Genomic DNA, 12992 nt, shown 5'->3' on the forward strand with positions numbered 1-12992 from the left:
TCAACGATTTAAATGCAAACAAATTCATGGAATCCACTTTTTAACTCCTAATGCACACCATCCACTCTTGCTCTGTAGAGCAGGTCTTGTACAAAAACTATTCAACAAGGGCAAGGATCTGTATAGGATTACGTTCCTAAACAGGAGAAGCAGACGGGGTAAGCTCAAAATTTGAGAAGCATGTTAAGCACTTTACCAATACTTTCTTAATTTTTTGCTAAAATAAATTCATGTCAGGACACAGAAAACACATTATTTAAGGACATGATATAATTTTATTGCTTGGGAGCAAGGATGCAAAGATGAACACTGGTTCACAATAATGTGGGAGAAGCACTAGTATCTCCTATTTCTAGCAACACATTACTTAACTGTGGTAGGAGATGACCTTCCCAAATTGTTCCAAACGTTCAGCTGATGTCTTTTGTAGGGAAAGCATTTACCATTAGCATCTGTGAGATAAACAACAGACAAAGCATTTTGTGTGGCAGAGCTGCCACATCACTGAAATATCTGTCATCAGGTCAAGTGGCCATTGCTCAGAGGCCAGACAAGTGCTCTTCCAAAGACCAACTGAAGCAGAGCATTAAAACATGATCTTTGGATTTCACAGCATAGAAGGAATAGGAAGGGAAGGATTTGGAAAGCATCAAATAACTATTTAGGGGGCAAGGAAGGGGGTGTTGAGGAATCCAGTATTAAACAATAGATCTCAAATGTGGTCCTGCATTTTAATTTTTTCATGCTTTTGTCATTTCCAACAATTTCCAACATACTACAGTAAGAAACAATGATACCAAGTCCTGACTTAACCGCTCAGATGGTGTTTGAGAAACCTGAAACTATCTCACACAGACTGGTAACACCAGCAGCTGTCAGAAACAGAACTGTTTGAGAGAGCAAAACCAGCTGACTTATTCCCACAGTGCCCATTAGAGATATCAGCTCAGGACTACTAAGCTCAACATTATGTACTACCTTATTCTGCTCAGATGTATAGAGAACGTCATTAAGAACAGATTCATTTCTTTGTATTGGTATATATTCTAGCACTTTCATGTTCTAAATTTCTAGGGAATTTGAACACTGCTGCTAAACTATCCCACATTATATTATTAAACACACAACAACACACAAGAGCTTTGCACTGCAAAATTACCAATTCTGTGACGTTTCAGGAATTTCCAAGGCCTAAACAGTTAGTGTCATGCAACCTCATATATGTCTCACTCCGTAAGACTATTATATTGGCATTTTAGCATCCTACTTTTTTTTTTTCACTAAGAGGTGTTCAGAATTTTTGTTGTGATGAAATTGAATTATAGATAAGCAATTAAACATACAACAGAAATTCAAAATGGATTTGTTTATACCTATCTAGGTGACTGAAAGTAACATAAATAAAATTAAGATAATTTAGTGATGAGTATACATACCTTTGTTTACGGAGAAAAGATCCTGTCACACTGTCAGCTAGTAAAAATTATGACTATATTTTTAAATACTTGCGTCTCAATGCTTCCATCTGCTCAGACACACTAATTTCCTTACTGTTTATAAAGCAAACCTTTCCCCTCTCTGTCCTTCACTTGACTTGGTAGTAAGTAATATGAGAGTGTTTGAAATTTGAACAAAACCTCCTTGTCCTGTAAGTACAAGGGGCGGAGGAAGATGCAGCTAGAGCAATAGGTTGTTCTTAGCACCTTACACCACCCCTCTGACGAAAGCCAAAGGACAGGACACTAAAGAGGCCATTCAAGGGCAGCTATTCCTGGGTCACTTGTCTCCAGCTCCTTCTCCATACTTTCTTATGGAGTTTTCTGGCAAGTGGACTGAAAGTTCAAAGTTATTTCATTGCTTGTATTTTTTTTTTTTTTTTAAAGAAAGATTAAACTTCTTTGAGCCATTTCAATCACTATTAAGAATACAGGAAAGAGATGTTGGCTTCATGGTGGAAAAAATGCAATGACTAACACCTATACTACTACTACTCACACACAATGGTGACTTTAATATTGCCAGGCAGAAATTGTACAAATACATGGCTTTCTTCTTGGTATTTTTATGAAATAATAGGATTTGACTCCTTCACTATGAAATATCTGGCAAAGATGTGATCCTCATACACAAATTGGAAGCAAATAGGGGTTGATCATAACACTAAACTGAAGGAGGAGAAAAATCTTCATCTCATGCTATAAAATTCAGGGAATAAGTAACAACTGTGAGGTTATTCCCATATTCTAGAATGTGAAAACAACTGTCAACACTCAAGATAGATTGTGTTAAATAACTGAAACACTTCCAAATGATTTATCCAAAATAAACTTCCATCAGAAAACTACCATGAACACCCACTCATCTTAGCTCTTAAAAATGAGCAGTTGCTCTGGTTTTAAGGCCATTTCACATTCTTGAATTGAAACTTCAGATTTTCAATTATTTTAATTTAATATCACTAACTACTACTGTGTTTAACACTGAACAGACTAAGGATTTGCCTCACTAAAACCAAAGAAAAACTCCTCCCATATTAAGACAGAATTTTGTAGCATACCTTGTAGGGAAAGGCCTGGATAAGGATAGAGTGATTTCTCTATCTCTCCTCTTTAATTTGTAAGGAGAAATAAAATTGTTTAGAAAATAACAGAGTTGCAGTGTAAGGCCTAAATCAGTTTCATAATTTCTAGGGGATGCACAGAGACAGCAGACAGCCATGGATATGGACAACAGAGCAGTCATAGATATTTATTAGAAGACAAAGGGACCAAGGGGAAGTCAGGGATGTACAGCAGCAAAAGATCTGATAAGTGCGCTGCTGAGCAGGGAACTGGAATCACCCCAAGACAGTCAATGCGATGTTACCTTAAGCAGCATTCTCACTTGCTCCCTAGCAAGCTGAACAAAATCTTTCATGCAGTAATGGCTCATGACTATATTGCATTTTTCTTTCAATCTATATGACACTTATTTGCTTTTTTAGGACATTACCTTTTAGTCCTGTTACAGCAAATCCACAGTATCAGAGAACACGTGGCAGAGCTCCTGCCAAGAGGAGGAGATTCACAGCTGTCCTCTTGGCCTGCCCCCACCCTTGAATCCCAGCACCCTGCTGATCAACAGCGAGGGTTGTGCCCGTGCAGTTTGTTCTGCTCTGACAGGTGCTGGCATTTGGCAGCATTCCCAGCAAGCACACAGTTGCACAGATATGAAGACTTGGCTGCAAGTCAGAAAGCCAAGCTCATGGAAAGCATGGAAGGATCCGGAGGATGCAAAGGTGTTAAACCCCTTCTGTGTTTTCACAACCCTGGAACAGCCAAAGACTGCTCTAAACTATGCTGGCTGCCAGCAGTTGCAGGCACTTTTTACAAAAGCTAGGACGCCAACAAGAAAAAAATAATTTGAAATTAAGCATAGTCAAATATTTACCAGAAAACCTACAGGGTGCCCCTTAGCAATTCATCATCTTATGGCACACTAAATTATTTGAGCTGGTCAAATCACGCTGTCTGGATTAGTGGCAGCTCCAGATATGGCTTGAAGCAATAAATCTACAATCTTTCCTCCAAATTGAAGTCTAGCCTCTCCACCCTTCCAACATCAGACACCAGCCCTTCACTTTCTTCTGCAATTGCAAGGTCTGCCTTGCTTCCATTTTTTAATAACTGTGAACATACACCTTTAGTGCTACACCAACAGGTAGGACTTCCTTGAAGCTGCTAGCAACACTAAGGACTTGCAAGACTGAGGTTTCTTTCAATTCATCATGTTTAGATGCTGAGGATCCCGTGTGTAAGCAGCACACAGAGCAGCAGGACAAGTTAGTTCTCCCTCTCCCTGTCTCTCTATGCTCACACATTTCCAGGATATGAGCATAAGGACAGTCCTCAGTTGGTGAGTTTAAGATAAACTTAACCACAAAAGGATAGTTATAAATTTAATTCACTTTATACCACAGCTTACTAAACTGATGTTCTTGATTACACATAGGCTGTGAGAAGTTACTTCATGTCTTCTCAGCCAACTTTTATGTACTTATAGCACATCACCTTCCCCTGGACTGATGCTATTCCTCCTTACTTGTTTTACACTAAACAAAGTTATATTGTCAGAAGACCTATGCAAGTAGCCTAGCAAACCATAGACAGATTGACCTCTCCATTAAAATCTTTTTAAAAATCCATTTAAAAAAAAAAACAAAACAAAACATGATGCTGTCATCCTCCCTTAAGTTGCAGTTTTGTCTGCTTAGGCAGGGCTTGTCTGTAGAAAATGGGCATCACAGAGAAGCAGCACATCATTGTCAGGAAAAGCGCTGTACACTTCTTAGGTCAGAATCACACTAGATTATTTGCAGCTACTTGAAAATTCTAAGAGGATTAATCAAAGCAGAAGGATTTTGTCCTTCTATCTAAAGCATATAGATCAACATTAATATTTTTCTTCCAAAGTTCACCTTATTTTTAATACACCAAAACCAGCTATTCAACACTTGCTAGGCAAAGAGCTAATATATCTTATATATATTGAACATGGCACAATTTCTAATCTACCAAAAACTATCCTTAATTAGAGAGTAATCATGCCATAAATTTTGATCAGAATCCAGGATCTGAAAACCTCCAAATGTGAGAAGAGGATAAGTTTCTTTTTAGTGCAGTCTGTAGGGCTGATTATAAGAAGTCAATCTCAACTCAGACCTCAAAACCAGCTCCTCACACCACTGTGTTAGTAAGAAAATCTGTACTTCTAAAATCCCTTGGGGAGGGACAGGTAGGATAGACAAGGCCTTTGCATTACTATTTTATCCCCATATTATATAGAGTTATGAATGTACATGGGTACTAGCATTAAAATGAAGGCACACAGGCAGCTACATTTGCCAAGGAAATAAGGCTCTAATGAAAAAATTCAGCTCTGAACCTCGATCTGAGTTTCAGCCACACCAACGTGTCTTTCAGTCACTTAATGGGAACACCCAGTACGTCAGCCTTTCACCAAGTACTTATTAAGGCGCCATTAATTACCATGTACCCCAGTGCTAGAGTATTTCAGTTCCCTCTGCTCAGATACAAGTATTGTTGTTCTTGATAAACCAGAACTGTAGCTAACCCTCTGGCTTTATGCCTGACTGTATATTTATTTTTAGTGATATAATCTGACTGTGCTGCATGTTTTGTAAGAAACATGCTGTTAAATGGACAATTAGAAACTTTCTGAATTGTTTGGACAACTGAAGACTTGGCTGTCCTGATGTGGCCTTCTCTGCACAAACACAGCAATTCTGAAGGAAAAGAAAATTATTTCAATGCTATAAAGCAGGCATTTCAGTTTTGATGTGAAGATTTACTTGAGAAATTAGGCAGTGTGCCATGCCTCTTGTGGTCCAGTTCCCCAGCATCTTTTTCTTCAGCCCACCTCCTTTCCCATTCTGACTCCTCTTCCACATTCTTTTCCAACAAAAACAGGACTTCTACTTCGTACCATCACCATCTCCTCTCTTTGCTGCTGTTTTAGTCCTCCAGCTCCAACTGTGGGCGCTGAGATGAAACAGACAACCCAAGCTGACAGTCTACAGCTTCTCAGGTGTCATTAGGCTATGCTCCCAGTTCCAGTAAAGGTATGCCACGACTTGTGTACATGGGCTCCAAGCCATGACTGCCTCATCTGTGACAGGATTATGCCCCAGTCATTAGGAGATATTTTGCAGCTTGCAGAAACATAACTTTTGGACACATTTTACGGATGCCTACATTCAGAAAGCATTTCTTCCAGGTTAAGGTAAAAAGAACTTGGTATTTTGTGGATTTTCAAGTGGAGCTATCTACTGTGGCATACAGCTTTGATAGCTTAAGTAAGAATTCAACAATTCATACTTATGCTCTCATCAGCCATTCTGTCACTACAACTGCACTCAAAATAAGCCTTGGTGAAAGTTTAGCTTCAGGGCAGTATCATTCTGAGGGAGTGGTGGTTTTGTTTTTTTTTTCTAAGTAATGATGATAATGATAGATTTACACTATATACACTGCCTCCAGGAAACAGTATTTTTCTATATGTTATACTGTTGGCAAAGCAGACAACTACCTACAAAACACACAGGAAAGTAGGCAGCAAGGACCAAACAAACAAGCTGGGTTTCAGATCTTTCTTCTTCTCCACATTGACAGCAAAAGAAAGAAAACCATACACTTCTTACCTCAGCACTGTGATCCTACATCAAGGGGTCAGGCTGTGCTGATTTTATACCACAAGGTCACAAAGGACTTGTTTGCAAGCGCAACAAAATCTTATTGTTTCTGCCCTTCCCCATCTAGACATTGCAAACAATACTGTCCTGAATTACAGAATGGCTACTTAAAAATAAAAATAAACAGGTCAACTGCTAGATACCAGTAAAAACTTAAGGGGACAGACAGAATGAACCAGCTCATTTGTGCAGTCAACAGTACAGCTGCAATTACTGGTAAGAGGCTTTCCAAACAATGTCAGTGCTTTACTGAAGAGTCTCTGTTACCAGACAGCTTAGAGACCTGGCTTCTCTTTCTTGCCTATCTCCCCACGTTCAAGAATTGACCCTTAAATCATCCTGCTAAGGCCGCTACTCCAGATTTAGAATACCAGATCCCAGTTTGTTTTTCCTGCAGACAGCTTTCCAGTTTTATATTGCCTTTACCCTGGGAAAGGAAAGAGATGCACATGTTTAAACCTAGGAAGCAGCATCACTGAAGTAGCAGCAGAAGGGAGCAAGGTCTTGACCTGTTTATCTCTTGTTCTGCTACCACCAATACTCTCCTTCAAGCCTTTTACTTCTTCACATTTCAGACACATCTAACCTGATATAGTTTTAGAAATGAACAGAAAATTCAGTGACAAATCTGCCTAATGTTCTGTGAGGCACAGAGCAGGCTCCTGTAACAGCTTGGACAGTGAACAGCAAAGTCTTTCCTCAGTGAAATGGACTAAGCCCTTGTATGTTCCCAGGTGGGAGAGTCAATAGTAATCAGATAAGGAAGTTCCACCTGAGAATCCGTAAGTATTGAGAGGTTCCTGATTGACAAACAGACATTAAAAAATGGTTTAGGACCTGACCCTCAAGAACAGCAAACCCTCACAACCCCATCAGTTGGCAGAGACAAGGACACATGAAGTCACAGGGAAATATTCTGTGTTACTATATTGTATTATTTTTACCTAGGCATATATTTGAATGACCACTGTTCTCTTGATTTTCTTTTTCTCCCTGAATGCCCCAAAAGGTACAAGCAGTACTAATTTATACGTGTTTGTGAGACTAATAATTTGCCAAGGAAGACGTCAGAAAAACAGTTTCCTCCACTGGAACTCTTTGACCTGTTCAAATATGAGTCTGTTCGATGATTGAAGTAGTTGTCTTGGGCAATAGTGGCCTTCAACAGGACATGACAGAAGTTTTTTTGATGTGTGTACCATGGAGAGACTTCTTGGCAAGAAAAGGTCTCTGTTGTTCATCTAGTTGTATGACTACCTTGATTACCTTGAACTTAAAATAAAGATCGTAAGTAGATGCACAACATAAGTAATAAAAAAATGCAATCAGTTAACTTATAAAATTATTTTGATGTGCTTGTCATTTCAGCATAGCAAAACATGCATTGTATAAGAACCACTGAATACTGGACTATAAAAGCTTTGCTCTTAATTACAGACCCAAGCAAACTTCTGTTTAGCACTTTCTGAAGTTTCATTGATGTTTACAAATGGAATTTGGAGCAAATCCAAGTTTCTGTGATATACTCTGAAAATTACATTGCTATCAGCAATGCTGTTTCTGTAATTGCTTAGCACTACCTTATGTAAACCCTGTTCTTCAGGGCACCTAGCATAGCCTCAAGTGCTTTTACTGATTTGGGGTTCTTAGCAACTTCAGGAGGAAGAAGCTTCCAGGCACTTACTGGAAACAAGGAACATACTTAGGAGATGGGAAATACTTTAGATAAGTATACATTCTGTTGAGAGAGCTCTTAGCTTATCTTGGTTTTACCACCGGTTCACTGACTTCAAGTGCTTCACCTTCCTACATCTCATACCAGCAAGCATCACATTTTTTTCCTTTTAACAAGTATAAGAAATTAAATAATTGTGAAAGATACCATACAACTGCAAAGGATGGTACAAACATAGCACATACACTTTAGCACTGCCAACTGTACTTGCTCTTTCTAAGCAGGTTTCCATATGCGATAACCAATATAGTTATTAATACATGTCTTGCAGTGTTGTACATGGCTAAATAATTATATAGCCCGTTGGCACAAATAATTTGCAGCATGTGAAACAGTATTTGAGTACACATAATGCTCAGAAATATTTGTTATAGAGCTAGGAGGAGGCAGAAGCAGTATCTGTTGCCTTTTCTAACCAGCCTCTGCTGGCATCACCTCTGACTTCCTTTGACACTTGCCAGAGACTTTAACCATCTTTGCAGTCTCTATGGGGGCTTACAGTTTTATTACTTTTTGTCATCGATTTTTGTTCAAATCAGGGCTCAATTATAGGGCCTGAATGGCAGTTTTGCATCAGAAAGCCTTCTAACTCAAGCAGCAATAACAGTTTTCCTGAATTACTCCCAAAAGTTAGAGCTGCTAAATAAAGAGCAGAGGCAATCATCCTTAGAAAAGGACTTGCTAAGCATGTGAGATGTCCCACAGAGTAATTAGATTTGCATTAAAACAATAGTGTGCACTTCCCTGACACAAACTTCCTATAAAACCTTCATGTCAGCATGGAAAATGTTTGCTAAACATAATCAGGCTAGCTAAAGATAGCAAGGTGGTGTTTCTTACAGTTCTGTTTCTCTTACTATGTTGATTTTTTTTCCACAGTTATATGTTCAACACAGATACGGCTGTACCGGGCTTGAAATGCAAGAATAATAGAAGTCACAGTTAAGTGCAGTAATATTAAATGTACGGTATATAATTGAGATATTGAACATTGACCAGCATCTGGCTGGATCACAACAGTTCAGCTAGTCACTTCTCCCCTAAAAATGCCTCGTTTTCAACATCAGCAGTGATATATATTCTATTTTTTACTTTGTGATTGGCTTTATCTTACTTAGAATATTGCTGTACCAGACTGTCCTCTGATAGTAATATGCAAACCTTAGAGTAGGGTCCCACTGTACTAGAAGCTGGACAGAGAAAGGCCAGTTCCTACCCCAAACAACACATTTGAGTCACGGATGGTAGCTGCACTTCCAATATAAATATGGGACAAGCACACAGAAACTCACTAATATCAGCACACACTTGCCTAAGTCATCCCACACAGACTCCAGACTCTGGTCTTCTCAGTGTCTGTAAGGACTTGCAGCAGCCGTGAGCAGGCACAGAGGGCTCTGAGTGATAGGAGGGCATGATGAGATAACTGCTTCAGCTCTTTATCTTGCCCCCAAACAGCCTACTGTTATGTGGAGAGTTGAGCTACTCATAAAGTAGCAATGTGAGCTACTGCAGTTTACAGACAGCCTGGGAAATAAACCAGTACCAGTTTTGGTTTAATTTATTTATGTCAAAATCCAATTTCTAACAAGTCCTGTATCACTCTGCAACACCACAGGAACTCTTACGTCTTTTTTGTATCTTAAGACACAATCCTAAGAAATATGAGCACTTGCAGCCACTCAGGATGCAATCAGATGACTTAAGTTCAGAGAGCTCATTGTGCTAACTGTTGTCTTTTGCAAAGAGATAATGCCAGCAACAACTTACTACCACTACTTGTTGACTTTCCAGTATTCAGGAAATTGTAACATTACTGAAGTGTTTTCAAATAACATCCTACATATAAGAAAATTTCTCAAAAAGAAAACCCCGTGGACTACCATGAATATCCTACATGAAAGCAACGTCCCTTTTGGAAGATCCCTATATCCCGTAAAAATTGATCCAGTATTTCTAGAGCTTCTTAAAAATTACAAAGTTCCTGTTCTATCACACTTATAGTAGCTGTATTCTGCCATTTACCTCCTAAAACTTGACATGAAGAAAATCCAGAAATCCCTCAATGTAATCCTGCAGCCCTTGCACTGGTTTAAGTATTCTAGCCATTTTTCGCATGAATTATTCATCAAGGATCATGCATTAGCCCAGTTGTCAGCATAAAACTTTGCCATACAGAGAAGATTCTTGACCACTTCCCCTCTTCCTTCTGAAGGGGTTCAGAGGAAGAGCAGCACACCACATTTCCAATAGGCAGTTAATTTTCTTAGTTTGCTTGTGTAGCCGTTAGAGAAGCCAGTTAAGATCACAATGCCATTAAGGTGGCCAGTATATACTCTTCCTTTAAACCATGTAATCTGTGTAGACCAGATGAACAGTGGAATGACTCAATGGTTTTTGCTTAGTTGCTGCAAAACTGGAATACTCAGAGCATGCTTTTTTCTTCTGAATCTGAGGAAAAATAACCTCCTTGAGCTGGTACAATGAGCTGCCACTGCTTCACACAAGCTAATTGGTAGTCACTGAATAAAGATTCCGTTTCCAGCTGAGTCTCTGAAGCCTTTATTTTTAAAAATAAAACATTTCCTGGAAAGAAGTGAAGCAACCACCAAACTGCTAACAAGTAATTATATAACAGGCCAGATTAAGATTTATTTTATGGTAAATTTCTCCAATCAGATATAAAAAAATTGTACTTAATAATTTTAATACTGGTCAAACTGTGGCTTGGACTAAACGCTGAAGGCTCATGTAAGCAGTTTCACATTAATGATGCATTTCCCTAAGTTCTCAGTACCTGCTTACTGAAATATTTAAGAAGTTTCAGGAAGTGGATGTAAGTAATGTACTTGTCTTCACTCACTGTCTAGTTAAGTAGATATTATATTTGAAAAATTTGCTAACATTGGATGTGGGGTTTTTTAGTTTTTTGGTTGTTTGTTGTTTTTTGTCTTTTTACTTCCTGGACACCACATTTGAATGCTGAGCTTTTTTCCCTCTAGTGCATCTTTCTGATATCATTCAATACACAGGAAGAAAATGCCTTAAATTCACAAATGCATCTCATACAAAAGCAGAATTCAACCAGTAGAACAAATGTGGGTTTTATATTGCATCCACTTACAGTTACAGCGTATGCCTAATGAAAAATACAAAATGCAGGAATATTAAAAGTCTAATTCTGACTTTTTTTTGGAACATTAAAATATTAGGTAATTAAATTATATTGTATTTGACAACTTTCACAGGAACTACTGCCACTCAAAGGATACCCTAACAATCTAAAGAGGAATGTAAGCCATGTGGCATTGTTGAATACAGGTCTCTATGATGCAGGGTCTATGACATTGCTACAGGAACTAATCACCGATCTCAGAAGCTTTCCATCACTGAAGACACCATCAGAAATAAGCGGTGTTTAAATGAATGTTTTTCCAACAAAATGATACTTAACTGAGATTTAAGCTTTCTGCAGGACCTATTCTCTTCACCTTTTAATTCAGCAAAAAATAAAGTGTTACAATAAGGGCAAGACATCCCATCATAATGTTTTAGATAGAACTGATGCAGTAAAGTGTCCTGATTGACTTACAGTATCAAACACCCAAATCCAAACTCCTAAAGTTATTTTTCTTTTATTTGGAGTAATAAGAATTTTTAAAGGATTTCCAGTTTCACTGTCTCCCACAAATCATTTGACAAAGACACGAGAGAACTCAAAAACTTCGTGAATTATCAAAAGCTACAACAGCTTTGTAACACGAACCCCTTGCTTTCTGGGAAAAGCATGTCAGTCTAGTTTCCCCTCCACTCCTTGTCAGTGAAATAAACATGTTTCAAGCACAGAACAGAAAGGTCTTAACTCTCTTCTTTGGCTGGGTGTGGTTGCTATCACTACTCTTACAGATTGTTGTGAATTATCTTACTGTCCACTGAGACTAGGATACTACTGGTCTCTCCACATACTGGTGAAAAACAGTCCTTAATGAAGAACTTATACAAATAGAAGAGGCACAAATGCAGCATAGGAGAGAATTAGAATAGGCTAGAATAGACTAGAATATTTCAGTTGGGAGGGACCTACAACAATCATCTAGTCCAACTGCCTGACCAGTTCAGGGCTGACCAAATTAAAGCATATTGCTAAGGGCATTGTCCAAATGCCTCTTGAACACTGACAGGCTTGGGGCATCAACCACCTCTCTAGAAGTCTGTTCCAGTGTTTGGCTACCCTCTCAGTAAACACCATCCTTATTTCAGATTAAATAATTGGACACAAACAGATCAAGGGACAAATCTGCAATTAAATTCAAGTGTCTAATACTCATTCAACTCCACTAGGAGCTATGTGTCTAAGCACTTCTACTGGCCTTGGCCTTCATATTCCAGGTCACACAGACTGTTGCAGAGTTAGGAGCTGAACACGTGTTGTCCAAATCCTTCTGTAGCACATTAACCACACAGAATCATCCTTGTGTCTCTATATACAACTTCAACAATTATTTCATTGCCATAAAAGGAGGATATAGGACAGAGGTTGAACCTACTCCTGAAGCACCCCAAATTCCCAAATAGGATTATGTTTCTTAAGTGTGCAACTTCCTATTAAATTTGGAGCCATAAGACACTTCAGTGACATAGGTGCCTCACCTATTAATGCCAGAATTGCTCATGGCTTGAATTTCTTCCATCTACAGTCAGCCACAAATGAGCAGCATGTGTTCTTAGATGATGGCAACAGCAGCTTCTGCCAGGAGAGTGTACGCATTGTCCTGTAGGCTTACCTTTGACTTCCAATTTGTGTGCTCTACGTGTAAGGTCTTAAGTTTGCAAAAAAACACAGGTACACAAGTAATCATTGTCCAAACCCAGTTAAAAATTCAAGCCAAAATGACTAATTAGGACCATGTGAGTTGTATTTGTTGGATGACTATTTTTATGTCACAGAAACTACTACAGTTTGACAAACTTTTAAAACACCTGAAGCTAGAGCTCCTAGAATAGAAA

Source organism: Streptopelia decaocto (genome assembly GCF_964273445.1).
Source record: "Streptopelia decaocto genome assembly, chromosome: 4".
Taxonomy (NCBI): domain Eukaryota; kingdom Metazoa; phylum Chordata; class Aves; order Columbiformes; family Columbidae; genus Streptopelia; species Streptopelia decaocto.